The 25,000-nt window shown below is 38.8% G+C and overlaps 2 long non-coding RNA genes across 3 annotated transcripts in view; one reads left to right on the top strand and one right to left on the bottom strand.

Annotated features, from left to right (window-relative positions):
* LOC135101362 (uncharacterized) overlaps positions 1–25,000 on the bottom strand; it is a 382,194-nt gene that overhangs the window by 29,796 nt on the left and 327,398 nt on the right. The window lies entirely within an intron of this gene.
* LOC135101361 (uncharacterized) lies at positions 5,372–14,133 on the top strand. The gene is made up of 2 exons (XR_010269235.1): positions 5,372–6,742; positions 11,916–14,133. It is a non-coding gene; the product is annotated as an uncharacterized LOC135101361 (long non-coding RNA).

Raw genomic sequence — 25,000 nt, 5'->3', positions numbered from 1 at the left:
CATCATTCACACCACCGTCACCACCAACACAACACCAGGAGAGTCAATAGAAGGTATAGCACCACCAGGATGATCAATAACACCAGCACCACCACCATCAACAACACCAACACTAACACCAACAGGAGGCAGAGCAGCAGCAGCAGCAGCAGCAGCCGGCTTGCCTAGTTTGTAAATATTGTAATTGACTCTTGGCGCGTAATTAGAGGAAGTAACGACACTTTGCCACACCGAGCGAGTTCCAAACGAAGCTCCAGATCCAGCTGATGTCGACTCGGTGAAATGGGGAGAAAAAAAGAGAAAAGAAAAGAAAGAAAAGAAATCAACCAGATACGTAGGATGAAATAGAAAAAATAAAAAAACACGAAAAGAATAGAAAGGAATGAAAAACAAGACAAGGAAATCACAGTGAGATGAGAAATTAGAGAAGAAGCAGCAGGAGGAGGAGGAGGAAGAGGAAGAGGAGGAGGAATAATAAGAAGGTGAGATGGAGGCGATAACAACAACACAGACGAAAGGATGAGGCAAATAATAGTGAATGCAAAGTGGGAAGATGAAAGGCAAGAAGAGAAAAAAAGGAGGGAGGAAAAAAAGAGGACAAAGGGGAAAGAGGAAGTGACTCATTTTTTCACTCGTGATTCAATGCATATATTATCATGTGTGAGTGACAGTCATCTCATATCCGAAGGGCACCAACACACACACACACACACCCACACACACACACACACACACACACACACACAGACACACACACGATTTATATATAGAATTATTTTTACTACATTACATTTATAAACAGTTGTTCGTACAGTGATTTGTAAACTGTAAATTTTGTTCAGTCTAACCCCTCTCTCTCTCTCTCTCTCTCTCTCTCTCTCTCTCTCTCTCTCTCTCTCTCTCTCTCTCTCTCTCTCTCTCTCTCTCTCTCTCTGAATTATGTAAGACTTAGCTTAAAAATATCTTTTGGCCTCGAACAAGAGGTTGCTTTGAGCTCAGAACGTAAACAAAAAAATAACGAGCCAATCACGCAAATCACCCGAGGCTTTGAGTCAACAGCACGGCACCGACAGATCACATGGAGGCAGGACACAGTCACTCCCGAGAAGGATGTTAATTAGAGAGATACAACATCAAAGCATGACCAAAAGATCTCCCAAGTATTGATTTTCTTTTTACCCTGAAGGCTTAACTGGAGGGATAAAAGGAATGAGTATTAAGAGGAAATACCTAAACCATCTAAGATTTCTAGAGCCGGAGGAAAAATATGGCATATATAGAATTAGAGATACATCAAAACATAAGCGAAAGGTCTTCTATTAATGACTTTCTTTTATCGTGAAAGTTTAACTGGAGTGATAGAGGAATACACATTGATAGGAAATATTGAAACCGTCAGAAATTCGTAGCGCAGAAGAAAACAAAATATGGCATACATTGAATTAGAGATACATTAAAACATCAAAACATCTCAAATACTGATTAGCTGAAAATAGCCCTTACACACACCATCACTGTGCCCTCAAAACTTAGAAAAAAAAAAAAAACCCACAACTAAACTAACCAAAGATGACAAATTAAAGTTAATAAGAGAAGAGGAATGAATAAATGGGGGAGGTCACTGCTGGAAATAACCCTTAACTATACCCAACTCCCACCATCATTTTGCCCTCAAAAACTTAGGAAAAACATCACGAAACTAACCAAAGACGACAAGTTAAAAAGAGAAGAGGAACGAATAACGGAAAAATGTTATGCATGAAAATAACTCCAAAACAGTAACACCTATGTATGCACCTGTAACATTCCGCGTAATATCCAGAAACGAAAATAATTTATAACACCAACATGCATTTTCTCTCGTTGTTCTTTCTCGTGTTTCGTGAAATGTTACATCCACAACGCTTCACAATACCGAACCCGGATTAACTTGATATAAAGTATAATATGTTATGTCCTACTGTCGCACATATCAAACATTCCCTTTCCTCTCGTGAACCTTGAGGCGATAAGGTTGAAGGAGAGAAGGGCAGGAAGGAGGTTGCGTGGTGTGTATACAATGGTGAGTGACCGAGAGAGGTGACCCTAAAATCAAGGAGAAAAGATGAGGGGAAAGAGAGGACAGAGGGAGGGATAGAGGAAGGAGGAATACGAGCGAGATGGAAAAATAAAAATAGCGTAGTATGTATGCTGATAAAATGACAAGAATATGAAACTGAAATAGTGAGAGAAGATGAGAGGAGGGAAAGGTAGATGTACATAGATAGATTGATAGATAGATAGATAAAGATGGACATAGATAGATAGATAGATAGATAGATAGATAGATAGAGAGAGAGAGAGAGAGAGAGAGAGAGAGAGAGAGAGAGAGAGAGAGAGAGAGAGAGAGAGAGAGAGAGAGAGAGAGACTGGAAAGAAGACATGAAAAATATAAGAAATTAGAAAATTTTCTGAAAAAAAATATATATAAAAAAAAACAAGAATAAAAAGGGACTTCGCAAAAATGGATGGACCAGATTACTGAGGAAAATATTTATATGTATTGAACAAAAGCGGGGACAAAAATTGACGAGAAAGAAAAAGATAAACAAAAAACGCTAAAAAAATATAAATGAAATAACAAATAAAAAAAATGAAAAAAAAAATATAAAACAAAGTAAAAGCAAAATACCTGAACGCGAGAGAGAGAGAGAGAGAGAGAGAGAGAGAGAGAGAGAGAGAGAGAGAGAGAGAGAGAGAGAGAGAGAGAGAGAGAGAGAAGAATGAAGTACATAAAGCGGAAGAGGAGAAGCAAGAAAGGAAAGAAAAGGAGAAAGGAGAAAGTCATTAAAAGAGAAAAAGAGAAACTGAAATAAAAATATGCTGAAGTTGTGTTATCAAGGTGGAAAGAAAGGAAGTAAGGAAGGGAGGACGAAGGATGAAAGGAAGAAAGGAAAGAGAAGAAAGGAAGGCGAAAGAAAAGAAAGAAAAAAAAGGAAGAAAAGAAGGAAGAAAGGAAGGAAGGTGGAAGGCAGGAAGGCTAGAGGAGAAAGGAAAGAAAGAAAGAAAGAAAGAAAGAAAGAAAGAAAGAAAGAAAGAAGGAAGGAAGGAAGGAAGGAGGGACGGGAGGAAGGCAGAAAAATAAAGGAAAAGAAAGGAAAGAAGGGAAAGAGAGAGGGAAAAGAAGAAAAGAAAAAAGGAAGATAAGAAAGAAGGAAAGAAGGAAGAGAAGCAAAGAAAGAAAGAAGAAAAAATAAGAAAGAGCTAAATAAGAAGTAAATAAGGAAGAAAACAAATAAGAAATCGGAAAGAAGAAATAAATAGGAGAAAGAATATGAGGAGACCTGGCTGAAGACTCGAGGAAGAAGAGGAGAGAGAGAGAATGATACAATGGAAGAATCAGAATAAGAAGAAACAGCACGGCGAGGAGGAGGAACAAGGACGAATATAGTAAAAGGGAGGAGGAGGAGGAGGAGGAGGAGGAGGAGGAGGAGGAAGCAAGGAGGTAGGTAGGCAGGTAGGTAGGTACATTAGAGCCCCACCAACAATAGAAGGGAAGGTCGTTAAGGAGGATAGAGCTGTGGCGGTGCAGGTTAATTGCTACATACCTGCAGTTTAGCCAGACAGTCATCGGCGATTGGAAAGATGCAGGGGTGATATGCCGCCACTGGGAACGGCCACCTAAAGGGAGACTCCACTAGTGCCACGTCAGAATGAGTGCCAGATGGGAGCTGTTCCGGCAGGCTCAAGTAGAAGCAGTGTCTGTCGGTGTATTTCGGGGAGATCTGCCTGAGTGGTGGCGGCGGTGGCGGCGGTGGTGGTGGTGGTGGGTGCCAAGTGGCGAGTGTTCCCGGAAGAGGGCGCAGAAGGAGGCAAGATGGTGGTATGGCATGGTAGTGGAAATACATGGAAGTAAACGAACGTACGTCTTAATGGATAGGTACGATAAGGAAGAACGAAGGAGGAGTGTAGGTACGTAAGGTTTTAGGGCCTCCTGAAATAGTGTTGGGTAGAGAGCAGCAGCGAAGTAGGGAGCAGAATTAATGGGTAAAGGAGGGTATTAGAGAGGGCAGGAATAGGGGGAGAGGGATGCAAGGGAGGGGAAGGAGGGGAGGAAAGTAAGAGGAAAAGATTGTTAGTGGAAAGGTAAAACGAGTATGGTATGGAATGGAAGGGAAGGAAAGGGGGAGAGGAAGGAAAAAAAAAGGAGAAAGGAAAGATTGTTGCTACACAGGTTAATGAATAAGGAATGGAGGACAAGGGAACATAAAGGAAAGGAAAGGAAAGCAAAAAAATAAGGAATCAGGAAAGAAGAAAAAAAGGAAAAGGGAGGAAAATAGAGAAAAGATAAGTGCTAAGGAGTAAGAAACGGAAGAAAAAGAGAAGAAAAAAAAAACGTAACAAATAACGAAAGGAAACGGAGAAAGAACGAAAAGAAGACATTATTGGAAAGACTGAGACAAAATATAAAAAAATAAGACAAGAGAAAAAGAAAAGTGAATAGGAAGGAAAGAGGAATCATAAGGATCAGGAACAAATATATAACACGATGGCTTAGAGCAGGGGTTCCCAATCTGGCATACATGTGCTCCCAGTGGTACATTTGCACTTTTCATGGGTACACTGGGTCTCAGAGAATAACCACCACTGTGCAATACATGGTGTTGTAATCTGCAGTCAGACTGCACAATGTCGTGTTTTTTTTTCCAATTTCCTCATTTTAGTAAACAAAATTTTCATCTAAATTACATTTGGTTTTCACTGTTATGGAACCAACCGTGGCCGCAATCTGTACTGGGTCTGAAATGATCAGGTACGGGACGTAATGATCGTTATGAATAATTATAAGAAAGATATGTATGAGATGGATCAAGATATTTTGTAAATTACTTGAGTTTAGTTTACTGATGTTGTCACCTTTAAGATTCCTATGCAGTCTACACATACATATTTCATAATAAAATAATATCATAATATTACAATTTCATCTTTTTATTATTAGTTTATTTAACGGTACATATGAACCTATAAAAATGTCCAAGGGGTACAGAGGAACAAAAACGTTGGGAATCCCTGACTTAGAGGAGAGAACATGATAAGAGATGAGATATTGAACCTTACGATACATGAAGGAGAACAGAAAGTATTAGATGATCACGCGATGCAGTGAAAGACATGTATCTCTTTCAGGTACAGCAGAGAGAGAGAGAGAGAGAGAGAGAGAGAGAGAGAGAGAGAGAGAGAGAGAGAGAGAGAGAGAGAGAGAGAGAGAGAGAGAGAGAGAGAGAATCATTGCCTGAATTAAAGGTAAAAAAAAAAAAAATAAAAAGTGATGAAAAAGAAATAAGAAAGATGATTGGAAACGAGAATTAAGACATGATGTGAGTGTAATAGGCACTACTTTGCATGAAGAAAAGAATAGATATAAGAGTAGAATTAGAAGGAAATTAGAGACGCGTTAGAGAATCTAACGCTAGTATTAGAAGAATTGTGCAAGAGGTGAACAGGACGTTGAATTGATAACAGCCAAGCTTAACTATAAACAGCCGGTTTGTTTTATGCCCATTCAACTTGTTAAAGGCTTACCTCCCATTGGGTGGAGATTAAAACGTCATTCATTTTGCTTGATATTATTGGCTATGGAAATCTATGACGTATGCCTCGACACCTCTCGGACAATCCTCAAGTCACTTTTAGCATCAGTAGCAGCCAGTCACCAAGATAGTACAGACGCACAACCCGTGTCGCTCTGACTTGAGTTACTCAAAGACTTAGACTCTGATCAAGACGCAAGAGTCTTAATAACTTTGCTTATAATCTTAGTCGTGTGATTGAGTAGTTAAGAAGTGCACTGTTGTTGAGCTGTAAAGACAATTTATATTTTCTAAATAAACTGCAAAACGCCAGACTAACTTTGATAACCCACTTGCACAAGGATGTTGTGAGTGATGATTATCGAGAAAGAAAATCGTCGTCTCCGATACCAAGCTACGCCCACCGACACATAGTCGCCACAGGGGCTAGAGACAGTGTGCACACATACATGATCAACACAGTCGTGTCAACACAGTGGTGTCAAACATACAGTGGTGGCACTACAGTGGTGTTCAGCTTATTGGGATTCTGAAGCCTAAACAACCTCCGAAGAGTAAGAAGAGTTTACAAACATTAGAAACAAACAGCAGCAACGGAAACAACAGCAATAACGCTTCCCCAGCCAACACAGTGAGTCAAGGTCAACCCCACAAGTGTGCACAAGTTCCGCACCGCGCAGCACCGCGCCACACCTCATCACACTCCCGAGCCACTACTCACACGATCAAACTCAAGAGTAACTCTCAATTAATACCACCAAACAACGAGACCAATATCTAAATACTAAGAAGAGACTTAGAAGAGGAAACCGCAGCCAGAGACGAGAGCAGGATCAGCGCCGCCCCAGCAGTCGCCGCACACAGCCATCAGCCACAGCACACCGCCACCAGCAGCCGCCGCACACAGCCATCAGCCACAGCACGCCGCCACCAGCAGCCGCCGCTCAAGAAGACATTGCTACTCACTTGTCTATACTTTGGTAACAGTATTCAACCTGTCATTCATTAATGTAATTATATTCATGTAATATTTTATCTAATACCCAGTGCACCAACAGTTTGTGTATGCCTGAGGAATGACTGAGCACGAAGAAACATTGAGTATAACTGCCTTATTGTAGAGAGTCTCCCAACATTATCACACACACTACCCATCATCATAGGACAAGGTATGTAAATTGTACACATGTATGCCACTACCTAGTCAAGTTTCAAGTCGAACTAGTCCTATCTTTACTCGCAGTTTACGAGCTTTACGTGAAAGTAGAAACTCCACCATGACAAACGCTAACGTAGTAAAACATTCAATCATCACCACTGTTGCTGATATCCCCAAATTCAGTGGAGACCCTGATACTATTGATTTAAATCAGTATGTCAAAAGAATAGAAACTTTGATAAAAAACAAAGGTATTGTTGAGGATAACTTAAAAATAGAATGTTTCAAAGAACACATTGACGCTGTTAAGGGCACAGCTCGTCACGTCATAGTATATTCACATTTAGACAACATCAAAACATTTGATGAGTACATCAAAGCTTTTAAAAAGCACTTCACAACAAAAAGCGACAGAGATCCAATACGCGCCATGGTCAAGTTTCTGAAAATAGCTCCAGAACAAAATGAGACACAAACAGCATTCATTTCAAGGTTGGATACACAAGCAAGAGACATCGAAGCAATCTTTGAAAACTCAGATTGGTCTGTGAAAAATGAACCCAAACAAATTTCCTTGAAAAACATGGCTCTCGTTATGATGCTAGCACAAATTGTCAAATCAAACAAGGGTGTAGTACAGGAAAGACTCTATAAAGACATCAAACCAAACATACAGTTAGGTGAGGTAGATTGCCTACTCAAAGGCTATGCAGAAATAGATCCTACTTGCAGTACATATGTGTTAGCTGCTAGCTCAGACTCATGCACACCAACCACACAAAGGCAAGGACGATCACAATCTAGAACCAAAATGTCAACACCCTATAATGGTAGGAGTCCTTCTAGACAAAGACAAACAATTGAATGTTACAATTGCCACAAATTTGGACACTCAGCAAGGGACTGCTACGCTAATATCACCTGTTCCAACTGTCAGTATAAAGGTCACAAAGAATCAGTATGTAGAAATCCTCCTTGGTGTACTTATCATCACAGAATTGGGCACAGGACAGCAGACTGTCGTGCTAGAAGTCAGGATTTTCGCAATGGCCAAAAAGAGAAAAACAGTACAACTTAGTCACTTCATCAGTAGCCAACAGAAGGTCAACTCGCCACATTTCATATCAAAACCAGGAAATAAAAGAATCCAAAGCACAGCCATGGTACTCCAACTTAGATAAAAGCCAGGAAGTAAAGGAAGTTATCTATATAAATGACAAATCCGGAGGTCCGCTCATAGCCGGACGAGTGTTTGATGAACCCAGTCACATGTTTCTAGACACAGGAGCACGTATAAACTTAATCAGTCTAGATTTTCTAAGAAAAGCGAAACCTGGTTTGGTCATTATTGAGCCAACCACATTCAACATTCATGGAATTACCGGAAACAAACTCACACCTTTAGGAGAAACACAGATAACTGTAACTTTTGGGAACTATTACATATTTGAATTAACAGCTGTTGTGGTAGAACAGCAAGCGTTCCCAGGAAACTTACTCATTGGATATGACACAATGCGAGATGAAGACATAACTATCTTCCCTGCGAAGGAAGGAGTTAAAATATCTTACAAGTTTCTTCCATTCGTTAACACCCGCAGCCAAGATGTCGTGGCACCAGTTAGTCAACATCCTAAGACAGAAGTAAACACAGTTCCCTCAGATAATAACGTGGCAGAGCGGTACTTAAACAATTCATCACCAGTACTTGACGAGAATTGCATTCCTACGGAACGTCATGAAAAGACAAATTCCCCACTGATAACCCAAAAGAACAAACAACATGCACCAACCGAAGCCTTGAAAATTGTTTCAGGTTCTGTAACAGAGTGCACGCTGTTGCAGGCTCAGTCTATTTGCAAGGTAAAGGTTAGTCTAAAAGGAATAAGTGACCATGTGACAGCGATTGCCTTAAGCGAGTCGTCACGTATTCGTGGAATAAATTTAGAAAGTGGTCTTTACCATACAAACAGGGGTAAATCTGAAGTATTTGTCATCAACACGCTTCACACAGACGTAAATATTAAGAAAGGAACAGAGTTAGGACGTTTCCAAGTCAGTAAAGCTATAGAAATAATCAATAATCAAGACCTTAGCTCTGATAAAGATGAACAAATAGCACAAGTGTTTTCGCTACAAGAATCCTCACAGAGTGAGAAAGAGATAAAGAAACACCTCTCTCCCACTAGTCGTCCAGATCTTGAGAAAGAACTAGTACACTTACTACACTTGCATAAAGCAGCAGTTGCTTTGCCAGGAGAAGCCTTGGGTAAAACAACTCTATTGCAGCACAAAATCAAACTCCAGCCAGGAACACAGCCTATTTACGTTCCCGCATATAGACTACCGCATTCTAAACTTGCCACTGTTGATAAATTGATTGAAGATATGTTGTCACAAGATGTCATAGAACCTAGTGATAGTGAGTGGAATTTTCCACTAATACTTGTGCCCAAACCGGACGGTACCATGAGACCAGTGATTGATTACAGGGAACTCAACAAGAAAACAATTCCAGACAGACTTCCGCTTCCAGTCATTTCTGATGTTCTTCGAAGTCTAGGCACTTCAAATAAGTTATTTAGCACAATTGACATAAAATCTGCATTTTGGCAAATAGAGCTCGATGAAGCTTCACGTCCATTGACAGCATTTTCTACACCAACAGGACATTATCAATTTCGTAGAATGCCATTCGGATTATCGAACAGCCCACTTACTTACATGAGATTAATGAACAATGTCCTACAAGGTTTGATTGGGAAGACTGCTAGTGTTTTCCTTGATGACATTTTAATAGTTTCACAAACAGAAGAAGAACACTTCCACAAACTAAACCAAGTCTTCACCAGACTCGTATCAGCAGGATTAAAGATCAAGTTGGAAAAATGTCGCTTTCTACAAGAGAAAGTAACTTACTTAGGTCATCAAATAGACAGTCAAGGTCTGAGGACAGTACAATCAAAGGTAGACGTCGTAAAACAATTTCCTCAACCAACCTCAGTTGAAAAAGTAAGAAGTTTCTTAGGACTAACAGGATATTATAGAAAATTTATCAAGAATTACGCTGACATACCACAACCATTGAGTTCACTCCTGAAAAAGAATACTACATTCTCTTGGGGTCCTTCCCAAACCAAAGCATTTGAAACACTGAAAAACAAGCTCACAAGTTCGCCAGTATTGATTTTCCCAGATTACACAAAACAATTCATCTTGTGTACAGATGCCTCTGACATAGGGTTAGGAGGAATACTAATGCAGGAAAGAAATGGTAATCCACACCCAATTGCATATGCTTCCAGACTTTGCACAGCTGCAGAAAAGAATTATAGCATCACAGAACGCGAGACTTTAGCAGTGATATATTGCCTAGAACACTTCAGAGATATCATATTGGGTTACAAGATTAGAGTGTGGACAGACCACACCGCAATTCAGAATCTGTTTAAACACAAGAATTTAAGAGGACGCTTAGCACGTTGGTTTGTGACACTGCAGAATTATGAAATAAACTTTGAATACATACCAGGAAAGAAAAATACAGCAGCCGATGCTCTATCACGAAACATAGTCTCACACGGAGAAGTAAATAGTGTAGTATGCAGTATCCAAGAACTAACCACATTAGACAATGAACTTGTATACTCAGAACAAAGAAAAGATGACACTTTGAAACAAATAATAGAGCACCTTGAAGGTAATACAGACAGAGAAGCACAGACATTACCAAAGAAATATAAACTATCGGAATTCCAATTACATAATGGATTGCTATACCGCAATACCGAAATAAAATGCAAAGGAGTATCACGTGGAAAAGTGAAACAGTTAGTTATACCCAAAGAGTTGGTACCAAATGTCTTGCACTTCATTCATGATTGTGCAACTAGTTCTCACCCAGGAAAAGAAAAGGCTTATAGACAAGCACAACTTAAATACTATTGGACAGACATGAGAAAACAAATCTACAATCATATAGATAATTGTAACGTTTGCGCAGAAACAAAAGGACACACACGCACACCAGCACCAATGTTGAATTACCCAATCCCTGAGAAACCGTGGGATAGAATTCACCTTGATACCTTGGAGTTGCCCCTATCTGAAAATGGATTTAAATATTTACTAGTAATCATCGATTACTTCTCCAGATTTTGCATTTTACAGCCACTACAGAACAAGAAAGCAGAGACAATCGCTACAACTATATTTGAAAATGTAATATGTCCATACACAACCCCAAAAACTATTATCACTGACAATGGTCCTGAATTTAATAACGCTATTCTAGCAGAAATATGTCGCATTTTCAACATAAAGAAAATAAATGTACACGCATACAAACCGGAAAGTAACGGAGTTGTGGAAAGACTTAATAGAAAAGTCATCACTTGTCTACGTACATTGATAAATCCACACAGCATTACATGGGACACATGGATCCCGCACGTCACATGTGCTTTGAACACACAAATCAATTCAGCCACAGGTGAAACGCCACATTATATTCTTTTTGGAGAGGATAAGAATTTACCGTACTCACTTCTAGAGTCAGAACCGCGTCATGTCTATAACTATGATGATTTCATACTAACTAGAATCAATAAATTCAAGGAAATTTACCAACGTATCAGAAATCACATGAATCAATACTCACAAGACTTAACAAAACAACATAAAAGGGCACGAGAAATAAAAATACAGCCAGGAAATATAGTCATGGTCAAACTACACACGCCAATAGGACATAGCAACAAACTTTCGCCCAAGTTCAAGGGTCCGTATAAAGTCATTGCACCAGATAGTGGAAATAAATTCACAATACGAAATTTGGAAACTGGTGATATCAGTGTACGCCATGCAGATGAACTCAAACAGACAAACATGAATGAATTTGGTGATTATGCAGTCATAGATAGTGATGAAACAAATAGCATAGTAACAGACAAGACAGAAACAGACACAAACAATGTAGAAACAGGAACAGATAGTGCACAGACAGAAACAAGTCACCACGCAGCAGACGACGAAAGCCATGATTACAGGAAGAAATTAAGAAGTCATAGAAAACAAGTTTTGCCATTAATTTGCACCAATGAACTCTCATTAGAATCTGAATTTTATGAGTATGTTGAAGAAATATTAAATGAGTTGAACATAGATTGTTATTCTTTTTACAGGTAAAGATGAAACAAGTGGCATGCATGTTCTCAGCTATAGTAGTTCTAGCAACAGCCTGGGACCCTGTGAGGCCCGGAGCTTTAGTAAGGAAAATCGGCGACATGATCATTGTGAACCACTCAGTAAGAGTATTATTGAAATTTGACAATATAAATGTTGTAAGAGAAAATGTCAAACATATCAATAATGGGTTACAGATGGTAAAAGACAAATTGATAATCAGTGAGATATCCAATGTAAGATTAGAGAAGAAATTAGATGCTATACAGACGAAGGTCACCAAAATAGAAAATAACTTCCTACATAGCAAAAGCAAAAGAGGAGTAGGTATCGCAATAGCGATCGGATCGTTAGTAGGTCTTGGAGTAACAAATATTGGTTTGTATGCAGAACTTCGCTCAAATGTAAATAATCTACAAAACTCAGTGTCTAGAATCGATGTCTTACAAGAAGAAACAGAAGATATACAACTTACCATAGATGAGATGATTAATAGCATAGAAACCTTAAGCACAGAGAACTCTAAATTGAAGGAATCCCTGGAAATTTTCATGGTCTTGGATCAGTTGCACATTAAGATAAATGAACTAAATGCTGAAATGGAACAGTTAATTCAAGACTTAGTTATGGCTAATGCTGGACATGTTACATACACATTATTTTCAATATCACAACTTCTAAACATAACTCAACAAGCAAAATATGAGTGGAATTTTCAACCTTTCTTTGATTCAAATAATATTGCTCTATATTATCCCATTCTTAATTCATTCATAAATGATACTGGAGTACTCATTGACATACCATTTTCATCAGAATTGAAATATCACATGTATAATCTGATTCCTTTCCCAATGAAATTTAATAGTTCCATTATAACAGTTGATACTGATATAACATCTCCAACAAATTACATCCTATCCATAAATGGTTTGAAAGAAAGTGTTATAGTAAATGATGACCTATTGCACTGTAAGAAAACTAACGTAGACCTGTACATTTGCTCAGCTACTTATTTTACTTTCAATGAAGCATTGAGTCACTCATGTGCCGCATCCTTGGTGAAAAATATATCCATTGTACGTAATTGTCATTTTAAGGAAGAAACTCCCATAACACGTCATGAAACTATCCAGGAATCTCACTACTTATATTTTCCAAACAAGACAACTGTATCAGTCATATGCCCAGGATTTCAACCTCAGATAGCATCAATAGAAGGCTTATATCGTGTACCAGATCAATGTGAACTTCATAGCCCCACACTCACAACTGTAGCAAATAGGAAAAAGACTATTGTACTTAATAGAGAAAATGTTTTACAGGACATTACTATGAAATTCCCAGACAGAGCTCCTCCTTTGAAAATCAGAAAGATTAACAAGAAAAGACTTGTAAAGCAAGTGTCAAAAACACACACAGGTACTATGTGGTATATAATATCTGTACTTACATTTGTCTTGATAGTCACATTGAGCACAATATCAATGATACTTATGTACAAGAAACTCAAGAATTCATCCATCGAAATGAAACCCATTTCCGAGCCGTAACCCTGTAATAGGTATGTAAAGAACAGCAAGCATGTAATATTGTAAATAGAATAGGTATGTAAAGAACAGCAAGCATGAAATACTGTAAATAGAATTTATTGCATAACAATTTTGTCGGGACGACAAACGGTAGCTGCCGAGCCCTGTAATAGGCACTACTTTGCATGAAGAAAAGAATAGATATAAGAGTAGAATTAGAAGGAAATTAGAGACGCGTTAGAGAATCTAACGCTAGTATTAGAAGAATTGTGCAAGAGGTGAACAGGACGTTGAATTGATAACAGCCAAGCTTAACTATAAACAGCCGGTTTGTTTTATGCCCATTCAACTTGTTAAAGGCTTACCTCCCATTGGGTGGAGATTAAAACGTCATTCATTTTGCTTGATATTATTGGCTATGGAAATCTATGACGTATGCCTCGACACCTCTCGGACAATCCTCAAGTCACTTTTAGCATCAGTAGCAGCCAGTCACCAAGATAGTACAGACGCACAACCCGTGTCGCTCTGACTTGAGTTACTCAAAGACTTAGACTCTGATCAAGACGCAAGAGTCTTAATAACTTTGCTTATAATCTTAGTCGTGTGATTGAGTAGTTAAGAAGTGCACTGTTGTTGAGCTGTAAAGACAATTTATATTTTCTAAATAAACTGCAAAACGCCAGACTAACTTTGATAACCCACTTGCACAAGGATGTTGTGAGTGATGATTATCGAGAAAGAAAATCGTCGTCTCCGATACCAAGCTACGCCCACCGACACATAGTCGCCACAGGGGCTAGAGACAGTGTGCACACATACATGATCAACACAGTCGTGTCAACACAGTGGTGTCAAACATACAGTGGTGGCACTACATGAGGGAAAGGTTTCAGTCATGAGAGGGATAAAAAAGAAAGAGAAAGAAAGAAAAAAACGAATCAGATGCAAAGGAAGGAAGACTCATCAAAGGAAATAAGATAAAAAATGAAAACACGAGAGGAAAAACACGAAATAAAAAAAAAACTAGGAACAGAGAGAGAGAGAGAGAGAGAGAGAGAGAGAGAGAGAGAGAGAGAGAGAGAGAGAGAGAGAGAGAGAGAGAGAGAGAGAGAGAGAGTATAGACGTAAACAGACAAGTTAAAACAAAATTCAGGTGAATGTAAAGAAATCACGTAGAAAAGAAAAAAAAAACAAGATATAAAAAGAAAAGAATAAAGAAAGAAAAAAAAAGGGGGGGATGGAAAGACGAGGCAAATAAAAACATAAGAAGAAATCCGAATATTGAAGGAAAAGTGAATAGAAAGGAAGGGAAAATAGGGAATACAAAAAATTAAACTGATGAAAGGAACGAAAAGATAAGAGAGCAAAAATAAATAGAACAGAGAAGGAGGAAGAGGAGGAGGAGGAGGAGGAGGAGGAGGAGGAGGAGGAGGAGGAGGAGGAGGAGGAGGAACATATTTAAAGGAAGAAATAAATAGATGAAGAAAAGTGGGAAGAAGAGATCATAAAAAGGAATAAGAAGGGAAAAGAAAATAATAAAAAGATGGAAGAGGAGGCAAGGAGAGAAGTAAAGGAAAGGCAAAATGAAGAATTACATAACAGAGATGGAAAAGAGGAGAAAGAAAAAGCCGAATAGGTAGAGGAGAGAGAAAATAAATAGAAACAGGGAAGAAGAGAAAGAAAGAAAAAACAGGAATAAGTAGAGGGAAGAAAACATTGGAAGGATGGGGAAGAGAGCAGAAAGAAGGAAAAAGAGAAGAAACCAAAATAGTAGAGGAAGAGGAAAAGAAGAGAAGAAACAGATATAGGAAAGAGAGTATAGTATCATATGGCTTGGAGTGGAGGAGAAAAAAAAATAGGAATAAATGAGAAAAATATAAGTGAGAAAAAAATAGAGGAATGAGGGTAGAAGAGAAATAAGAATAAGTAGAGGAAGGAGAATATTGGAGGAATGGGGGTGGAAGAGGAGGCGAGGGGGAAGGAGCAAAAAGGAGAGGGAAGGGAGCCATCTGTTGAGAGTGAGGTGCATTAAGGAGATTGAGGCCTTTGTGTGCTGCTCCCGCCATTATCTTCCGCTCTATCGCCAGTGATTCCACCAGCTTTCGGGGGAGGGAAGGGGGAGGGGAACGAGAAAGAAAAGGGAAGGGGGAAGAGAAAGAAAGGGTAGGAAGGGGGGGAGAGAGAGAGAGAGAGAAAGAGAGAGAAAGGAGACACGTGACTGGTACCAAAACGTGATTTAATCCCCCACGATACACACACACACACACACACACACACACACACACACACACACACACACATGCATTTTAAAAGACATGAGCTCATAAAGATGAAAAAAAAAACGTATATAAAAAGGAAAGAAAAAACAAAAACAAAGCAACAATCGATTAGTTGACTCATTTTATATTCTTTTCGTCGCCATTCGTAAATATTAAATATAAGACCTGAAAAAAAAAAAAAATCAGTGATGTTATCAATATCCCGAAAGCGTTTTCATCACTGTTATCTGTCTGGGGAAGGGAAGACAAAGGTGAAGGCAAGGAGAAGCGTGAAGAGGAAGAAGGAAAAAGATAGGAAAGGAAGAAAGGGAGAGAATAAAGAAGGGAGGTGGAACAGAAGAGATAGTAAGAATGTTATAGAAGGAAAATAATATAATGAAATGTAGAAGGTAGGGAAGAAGGAGGAGGAGTAGAAGAAGGACTTGGAGTACAGAGATATGAAAGAAGAAAGGGAAGCGAATAGAGGCAAGGAAGAAAAGAGGGAAGATGGGAAAAGAAGGAAAATATATCAAGAGTTGTAGTTGTTGTTGTTGCTCAGGTACAAGTGTGTGTGTGTATGTGTGTGTGTGTAAACAGGCACGTAACACATCAGGATACTTAATTAATACAGCACCTCCTCCTCAAACCTTTCTACTTTTACGGTCATCATGCCATTCATTACCTTTCTGCGTTTTAACTTCCTGCACTCATCGCCAGTTCAACGCCAGTGTTTGTTGTTTTTGCCGATAAGCGTCTCACTGAGGCACACTATAATAAGACATTGAGAGAAACAATTAAACACTTAGGTTCATTTGTAATATACCTTTATCTATGGTGCTAAAAAACTAAACTAAGTGACTTTAATTATCCTGACAATCATGATGCTAGAATGACAAATTCATATCCACATAATATACACACCATGTTCAGCTAAAAATTTATACTATATATTTTTTTATGCTTTCATGAAAGTTTTATATATTTAAAAAAAATAATTCCTTTATTTATTTATTTTTAACTAAAGCATGTTCATTTTCCCTGTGTAGACATCATCATTTCAGGAAAATTCCTCTCATGGCTTGTGGTTGATTAAAAAAATTTTTCTAACTCATTTGTTTATTTTCCCTGTGTCGACATAATCATCTGAAGAAAATCTGACTTTTTCATACTTTTAAATGTTTATTTTCCTTGTGTGGACATAATCAATTCAGAAAAAAATCCTTTTCCAAAATTAAGTGTTTATTTTTCCCCGTGTCGAGATAATCTTTTCAGGAAAAGTTTCCTCTCCTGACTCGTGGTTCAGACATAATCTCCTTCACTCAGGTCTTACAGAATGAAGGTTTGCGTTTCCAAAATACCTGGAGCCTTCTCTGTCTGCCGCGGCTTGTCTTCCTAACAGACTCACTCCTCTTCATCACCAGTGCATCGTTCCTCCGCCTTCTCTTTTGTACGCACGCCGGCAGTCCTTCCTCCCACACCTTCCGGCACAAGCACTTCATGTACTGACGAACACGTCCACTCGTGTTTTTGGCAAATAAAAATTTTTTTTTTCATCAATTACTGAGGGTTCCCGAGATTCTTCCTAATTCTCTCCCATCAACGGATCCTCCGGCCACTGTTCAGTGCACGATTTTACCTTTCCATCTCACAAGGGACCCGCCTCTGTTTAAGGCGGATCTTGTACTTTCCTTCAATCATTGGATCCTCCAGCCTCCACGCAGGACATGCACTCATCTCTTCTTCTTCTATCCATGGATCCTCTCGCCACTGTTTTGGGGAAACCTCTTCTAAAAGCCCAACTGGATTCTGCTTCGTTGGTGTTTCCTCTTCAACTTTCACGTCATTTTCTCTGTTCAGCACAAGTTCCGAGCATTGGGGAACCCATACGCCTTTCTCCCTCACAATCCCTTTGTAGTCATTCCCTTCACTGGCCTCGAGTGTTGAGGATCCTTGACACTCTTCCTCTGTCACAAGATCTGCCACACCTTCCAGCAGAAGCACTTCACCTGCTGACGAACACGTCCATTCATGTTTCTGGCAAGTTTGAGTTTTTTCATCAATTGCCACGAGTTCCCGAGACACTTCCTCCTCCTCTTCTCCTGTCAACGGGTCTTCCCGCCACTGTTTAGTGCGCAAGTTCCCTTTCCTTCTCTCAAGAGACACTTCCGCCACAGTTTAGGGCAGGAAGTCTCCTACTTTTCAATCAGTGGGTCTTCCCGCCTCTGTTCATGGAAGGAAACCTCCTCCTCCTCTACTTCAATCAGTGGGTCTTCCCGCCTCTGTTTAGGGCAGGAAGCCTCCTCCTTTTCTTCAATCAATGGATTTTCCCGCCATTGTTTTGGCAGATCTCTTCTAATACCTCGATGGGATTCAGCTCGAGACTTTTTCCAGTATATCCTAGAGTTTTACCATAATGTCCCAATTCTTTTGTCTTCCTCATGTAAACATCAATGTCATATACAGTCTTATCTCGTGTTTCCTCTTCTGCTTTCACGTCATGTTTCTGCATTAAGTGTTCCTTCATTGAACACATTGTACAACGGGATCAAAGTCTGCTTGTGAACTATTTCCTTTTGCTCAACAATTGCAGGACATTCTCCGTTCAAGTCTTTGGCGTTCGTCAAATAGTGCAGTGTCCTGCAAAGTTATCGTCTTTGTTTTTCCTCCTTGCACTTGTACGTCATTTTCTGTTTGCCGTAACAATTCAGTGTAATGAGGACTCGAAGTGACCACCTCGTTGAGTGCCTGTTGCCTGTCTTCTGAGAGCTTTCCGTTCTTTCCTGTCGTGTCTTCGTCCGTTTTCTCCAACACAAAAGTCACAAGCAGCGACAAATCCTCATTCTCTGAGTGCGGTGACTTCTTGCTGCATCTCTTTCTCGCACCATTTCCTTATAGTTGATCTCTTTATCGTCTATAACCTCCTGAGCCTTCACTAACGTCTTCCTCCTCTCAATTCCTCCTCCTCCTCCTCCTTTTTGAACGTCATCATCATCATCATCATCATCATCATCATCATCATCATCATCATCATCGGAATCAGAAGTAGTTCTTCATCCTTTTCTTTTTCGTATCATTATCATTACTGCAATTTCCATTAACACTGCGATCACCTCCACCACTATTATTATTATTATTATTATTATTATTATTATTATTATTATTATTATCATTATTATTATTATTACTATTACTATTATTATTATTATTATCATCATCATAATCATCATCAACACGAAAAATAATAGTTGCTATAATCGTTGTTGCTGTCCTTGCCCTCCTCCTACTCCTCCTTTTATTATTATAATTATTTCTTCTTCTTCTACTACTACTACTACTACTACTACTACTACTACTACTACTACTACTACTACTGCACAATATAGCCTCTCATGATGAATACCACCACTTTCTATCGGCTAGTTATGAACAAATGACAACAACAATAATTAGTATTTCGTAAAGTGTTCCCACATACACTCTCTCTCTCTCTCTCTCTCTCTCTCTCTCTCTCTCTCTTCCAGATCATGAATTTCAAAGAACGCAACAATGTTAAGGCTATTTTCTTATACGTGAGGTGAAGGGAGCTCCCATTTCCTTTACAAGATTTGATAAAAATAAAGCAATAAAAAATCAAACCAGAACAGCTTGATAGGGAATGCAAAGTAGAATCGTTACAAATCTAATGAAAAAAAAAAGTAACATAAATAATAATAATGAAAAGTAGTACTAGTAGTAGTAGTAGTAGTAGTAGTAGTAGTAGTAGTAGATTAAATCAGAAATTCATCACTACGAAATTGAAGGAAGAATAAGTGAAAGAAAGAAAGAGGGAAACCAGGAAGCAAAAAAAAAAAAAAAAAAAAGAGAGGAATAAAGTAAAAAATACTGGAAATGAAGAAAACAAGGAAAACGCAAGAACAACAACAACAGTAATAATAATAATAATAATAATAATAATAATAATAATAATAATAATAATAATAATAATAATAATAATAATAATAATAGTGATATGACGTCATGCAGGTGGATCATGTGACCCCTCCTCTGTCAAACAAGCAAAAGGTGAAGTTAAAAGTCAATGAGTTCTATCCGCTGATACGAAAATCATCTAACAATCTTTCCTCTTTTTTATCTTATTCCTCCTTCTCCTCTATTTCTCAGTCTTCCTTTCTTTCCCTGCGGTAGAGATTAAAGAAAAATTAAGTCAGATGAAGTTGATTTAATGGCTGGAACGACAGAGGGAGGGAGGGAAGGGAGGGTGGTAAGGAAGGGACAAAGGGAAGGGAGGGAAGGAGCCATGGGAAAGAAAGAAGGAAGGAAGGAAGGAAGGAAGGGAGGGAGGGTCAAGGATGGACGTTCAGGTTCAGGAGGAGTGATGAAGGAAGGAAAGAAAGAAGGAAGAAAAGATGGGGAGGAGGGGGGGAGGAACGGAGGGAGAGAGAGGGAGAGGTTAAATGGAGATAATTCCTTAATGCCCTGCTTAAAAGATTGGGTCATCATGACGGACAAATACATGGTGTGTGTGTGTGTGTGTGTGTGTGTGTGTGTGTGTGTGTGTGTGTGTGTGTGTGTGTGTGTGTGTGTGTGTGTGTGTGTGTGTGTGTGTGTGTATGTGTGTGTGTAAGACGCAGAGACGAGTAACCAGATAGATAAATAGATAGATAGATAGATAGACGGATAGACAGACAGTTAGATACAGATAGATAGATATGCATAAAATAATGAGTCGGTAGATATACATATAGATACATAGGTAGAAAAGATAAAGAATGGTTAGATAGACAGCTGGCTGGCTATAAATAGATAGATAAGGAAACATACAGATAGATTTGAAAATGAATAGATTGATAGACAGACAAATAAACAGACAGATAGATCGATAGATAGATAAGCAAACGTACATAAATATAGGTAAATGGATAGATTGATAGACAGATTAAAAGGACATAAATAGAGAGAGAAGTGTTTGTAGTGTGAGGTAGAGAGATTGCTAGATACGTGAATAAACAAAACTCTCAGCATGCACTGTACAGCTACACAGGCGGTAAGCAATTATACATTTGAAGTGATGAAAAAAGCAATGTAAATGTACAAATTGAGAAAACAGGGAAACAAAAATGGCGGATGGAAAATAACAACAAAATTACATTCAAATTGGAAGAGAGAGAGAGAGAGAGAGAGAGAGAGAGAGAGAGAGAGAGAGAGAGAGAGAGAGAGAGAGAGAGAGAGAGAGAGAGAGAGAGAGAGAGATAGTTTTACAGATCTTTTTATTTATACATTCTGGAAAATAATTAATTAATCCAGTCGATCATTCATTTATTCAAGTCTCTCTCTCTCTCTCTCTCTCTCTCTCTCTCTCTCTCTCTCTCTCTCTCTCTCTCTCTCTCTCTCCGCTGCAGCCCGACTCTCCCTGTGTTTTCCCCTAACCTCATTTAGCGCCTAACTTCCCTATGCAAACACTTCCCTGCGCCCCAAAATAATTAAAAAGTTTCGTTACGGCAAGAGTAAAATCCGAGTTCATTTGTATGCAAGGAGGGTTCCATTACCCGACCCTAAAATATTCACTGAACGGAGGAGTAAGGCGTGAGGCGAGGCGGCTGTAGGGATGTTGTGTGCACTGGTGGTGGCAGTGGTGGTGGTGTTAGTAGATACAGTGGTGGTGGTGATGGTGGTGGTTGTAGTAGTAATAGTACTAGTAATAATAGTAATAGTAGTAGTAGATACGGTGGTGGTGATGATGGTGGTTGTAGTAATAGTAGTAGTAGCAGTAGTAGTAGTAGTAGTAGTAGTAGTAGTAGTAGAGTAGTAGTAGTAGTAGTAGTAGTAGTAGTAGTAGTAGTAGTAGTAGTAGTAGTAATATAAATAGTAACGTTAATAGTTATACAGTAGAAGTATTAGGGTGTTAACAGTAGCTGCAGTAGTAGCAATAGTAGTAGTACTAGTATAATAATGATGATAGCAGCAGCAGCAGCAGCGGCGGCGGCGGCGGCGGCAGGGGCGGCGGCGGCAGCGGCAGCAGCAGCAGCGGCAGAAGCAGCAGCAGCAGCAGCAGCAGCAGCAGCAGCAGCAGCAGCAGCATCAGCAACAGCAGCAGCAGTAACAGCAGCAGCAGCAACAGCAGCAGGAGCAGCAGGGGTAGTAATAGCACCCGTTAGCTCTTCAGCCTTATGGTGCCGTAGCTGCCTGGGTGGCTTAGGTAGTACACTGCCATGAGCTTCGCGGGCTGCTTTTCACACACTATTTTTTTTTTCATCACTGTGAATTTATAATAATTATTAGTGTATATTTTCTTCATAGGTAACCATCCTCAATAATTAATCTTCGTAATTCGAAACCTTGTGTAAATCGTGAAAATTAGAAGAATATTGATATAAAAATTAAGCATCAATCGATAGTGTGTGTTTTTTAGTGTCTAAATTTCTTTTAAAAGTGGTTATCATCTACACATCACTCATAAGACCTTAAAAATATATTTTACATGTCTACAATTCTTCTTCCTTTTAAGTAAAGAAAATATTTCTATTATCAGATAGAAATGTGGAGGATGAAAAAATTTCCCAATTTCTATTTTAATTAAGGTCCGGATCTGCAAAAAAAAAAAAAAAAGGAAAAAAAAATTTGCGACTAAAAAATTTTCCATATTACATATAATTAAATCATAAAGGCTTAAAGAAGAATATTGATATAAAAAGTACAAATCAATCTAAAAAGTGCGTTTTTTAGTGTCCTAATTTTTGTTAAAAGTGAAATATAGTTATTATCTACGCACCACTTCTAAGAAATCGAAAGAATATTTTACATGTGTACAATGTTTCTTCTTTAAGTAAAGAACATATCTCTATTTTCACATAAAATTTTTGAGTTTTAAAAATTTTCCGTTTTTTTATTAAGGTCCGGACCCGTGGAAAAAAAAAAAAAGAAAAATTGCGATTAACAATTTTTCTTTAAGATTACAAATTATTTAATTATGAAAAGTAGAAACATATTGATACAAAAATTATAATAATATAATAATTATAATAACAGCATCAGCATTAGCAGTAGCAGCAGGAACAGCAACAGCAGTAGCAGTAGTAGTAGTGGCATTAGTAGTAGCAGTAGTAGTAATAGTAGTAGCAGTAGTAGTAACAGGAGCAGCAGAAGCAGTAACAACAAAAAACAGCAGCAGCAGCAGCAGCAGTTGTAATAGCATCCGTTAGCTCTTAATGGTGGTGGACGAGGTGACAGGGATGGCAACACGAATATCAAATAAAGAAAACAGGGGGAGCAGCGGCACCATAACAGCAGGACCCGCAGCAGCAGCAGCAGCGGCAGCAGTGGTGATGGTGGTAGTGGTGGCAGTGGCGGCAGTAGTAGTCAATTTAACGCTCATATGAAAATAAAATATAATTGCCCAATTAACTAACAAAGCCAATTAGAGGACGAGTTCTTTTAATGACGCAGTAATATCAAACAACTCGAGTAATGTTCGTAACCTTCTCTTTATTCACTTCTTTCTTTTCATTTCTACGTTTTTTATTTTTTTTTTGCAACAGAAAAAAAGCAAGGCTATTCTTCTTCTGTAAACACTCCCGTATGTTTGTCTGTCTGTTTGTCTGTCTGTCTGTCTGTTTGTTAGTATATCTTTGTTTGTTTGTCTGCCTGTCTGTCTGTCTGTCTGTCTGTCTGTCTGTCTGTCTGTATGTATGTATGTCTCTGTTCGTTTGCTTGTATGTGCGTATGTATGTGTGTGTGTGTGTGTGTGTGTGTATATATATATATATATATATATATATATATATATATATATATATATATATATATATATATATATATATATATATATATATATATATATATATATATATATATATATATATATATATATATATATATATATATATATATATATATATATATATATATATATATATATATATATATATATATATATATATATATATATATATATATATATATTGTTGCTATCTATGTTTCTTCCACTATCTCTCCTATATACATTCTTAATTTCTCTGCTCCTTTCCTTTCCTTTTTCTTCACATACACTTCCTCCTTCTCTTTCCTCCCCTTTTTCCCTCCCTTTCCTCTCATTTACCTGTCGTTTTTCTCTTTCTCCTTCTGCCGTTCTCTCTCTTCCTCTTACCTTCGACAACATCCTCCTTCATTAATTCCATTCCGCAAACCATTCTTACGTATGGAATTTCTTCCTCATTAACTCCTCTTTGCTTTATTTCTCATTCCCTGCATCTCTCCCAGAAAAGTTTTGTTCCGTTTCCACTCCCCATCTTAACATCACAGGTCCTTTAATACCAGCAGAACCTCCCACCTTCAACGAGGAGGACTTAAATAACAACAGGAATTTTTATAGCAACAAGAAGTTAAATAGCAACAAGAAGAGCAACTTAGCAACAAGAACAAAGGTCTGTGTTGCTCCATGTTGCCTTGCCAAGACTTGCGTTAAAAGCTCCAGGTATCAGATTGCTTTCCGTTCAAATCATTGCGTTATGGACAAGCGTTATCTAGACTTAGTTTTGCTGGAAACGCTCAGTCTTACAACTCCTGCTACCGTCTTCCTCCCTGATACCTCCTTCTCCTTCTCCTCCTCCTTTTTTTTCCTTCCCGATGCTTCCTTCTGTTGCTTCTCTTCTCCTTCTGCTTTGTTTTCACCGTCTCCTTTACTGTTTCCTTCTCTTCCACTTCCTACTTCTCCACCTCCTCCTGCCTTGCCGTCCCCACCTTCTGTATTGTCGTCTCCTCCTCCTCCTCCTCCTCCTCCTCCTCCTCCTCCTCCTCCTCCTCCTCCTCCTCCTCCTCCTCCACCTCCTCTGGCACTGCTTCCTCGTCTTTCTCTTACACTACTTCCTCCTCTTCTGCATCCTTTTGCTCCTCCTCTTACACCTCCTCCTCTTTCTCCTTCACCTTCTGTCTTCCACCTGTTCTTCCTTTTTATAAACATACTAATTTCCTCTTCTTTATCCTTGCATCTTCTCCTCCTGCCTCTCCTTTCTCTCTTCCAGTTTATAAGTATACTGATTTCCTCTACCTCCTTTCTTTTCTTCCCTTTTCTCCTCCAGTTTCTCCTTCTTTTCCCTTTCGTGGGCAACCTGATTTCCTCTCCCTTCTCCTTCCTTCTCTTTCTTCTTATTCTCCAGTCCCTCCTTCTTTTTTTTCCTTCTTATGAGCTACCTGGTGTCCTCTCCTTTCTTATTCCTGCTTCTTCGACAATCTACATCCACCATCAGCACCACCACCACCACCAGCACCACCACCACCACCACCACCGCCACCACC

The sequence above is a fragment of the Scylla paramamosain genome, chromosome 6, assembly GCF_035594125.1.
Source record: "Scylla paramamosain isolate STU-SP2022 chromosome 6, ASM3559412v1, whole genome shotgun sequence".
Taxonomy (NCBI): Eukaryota; Metazoa; Arthropoda; class Malacostraca; order Decapoda; family Portunidae; genus Scylla; species Scylla paramamosain.
Note: the sequence above shows the minus strand (reverse complement) of the source record. Positions and strands in the feature narration are given on the sequence as shown.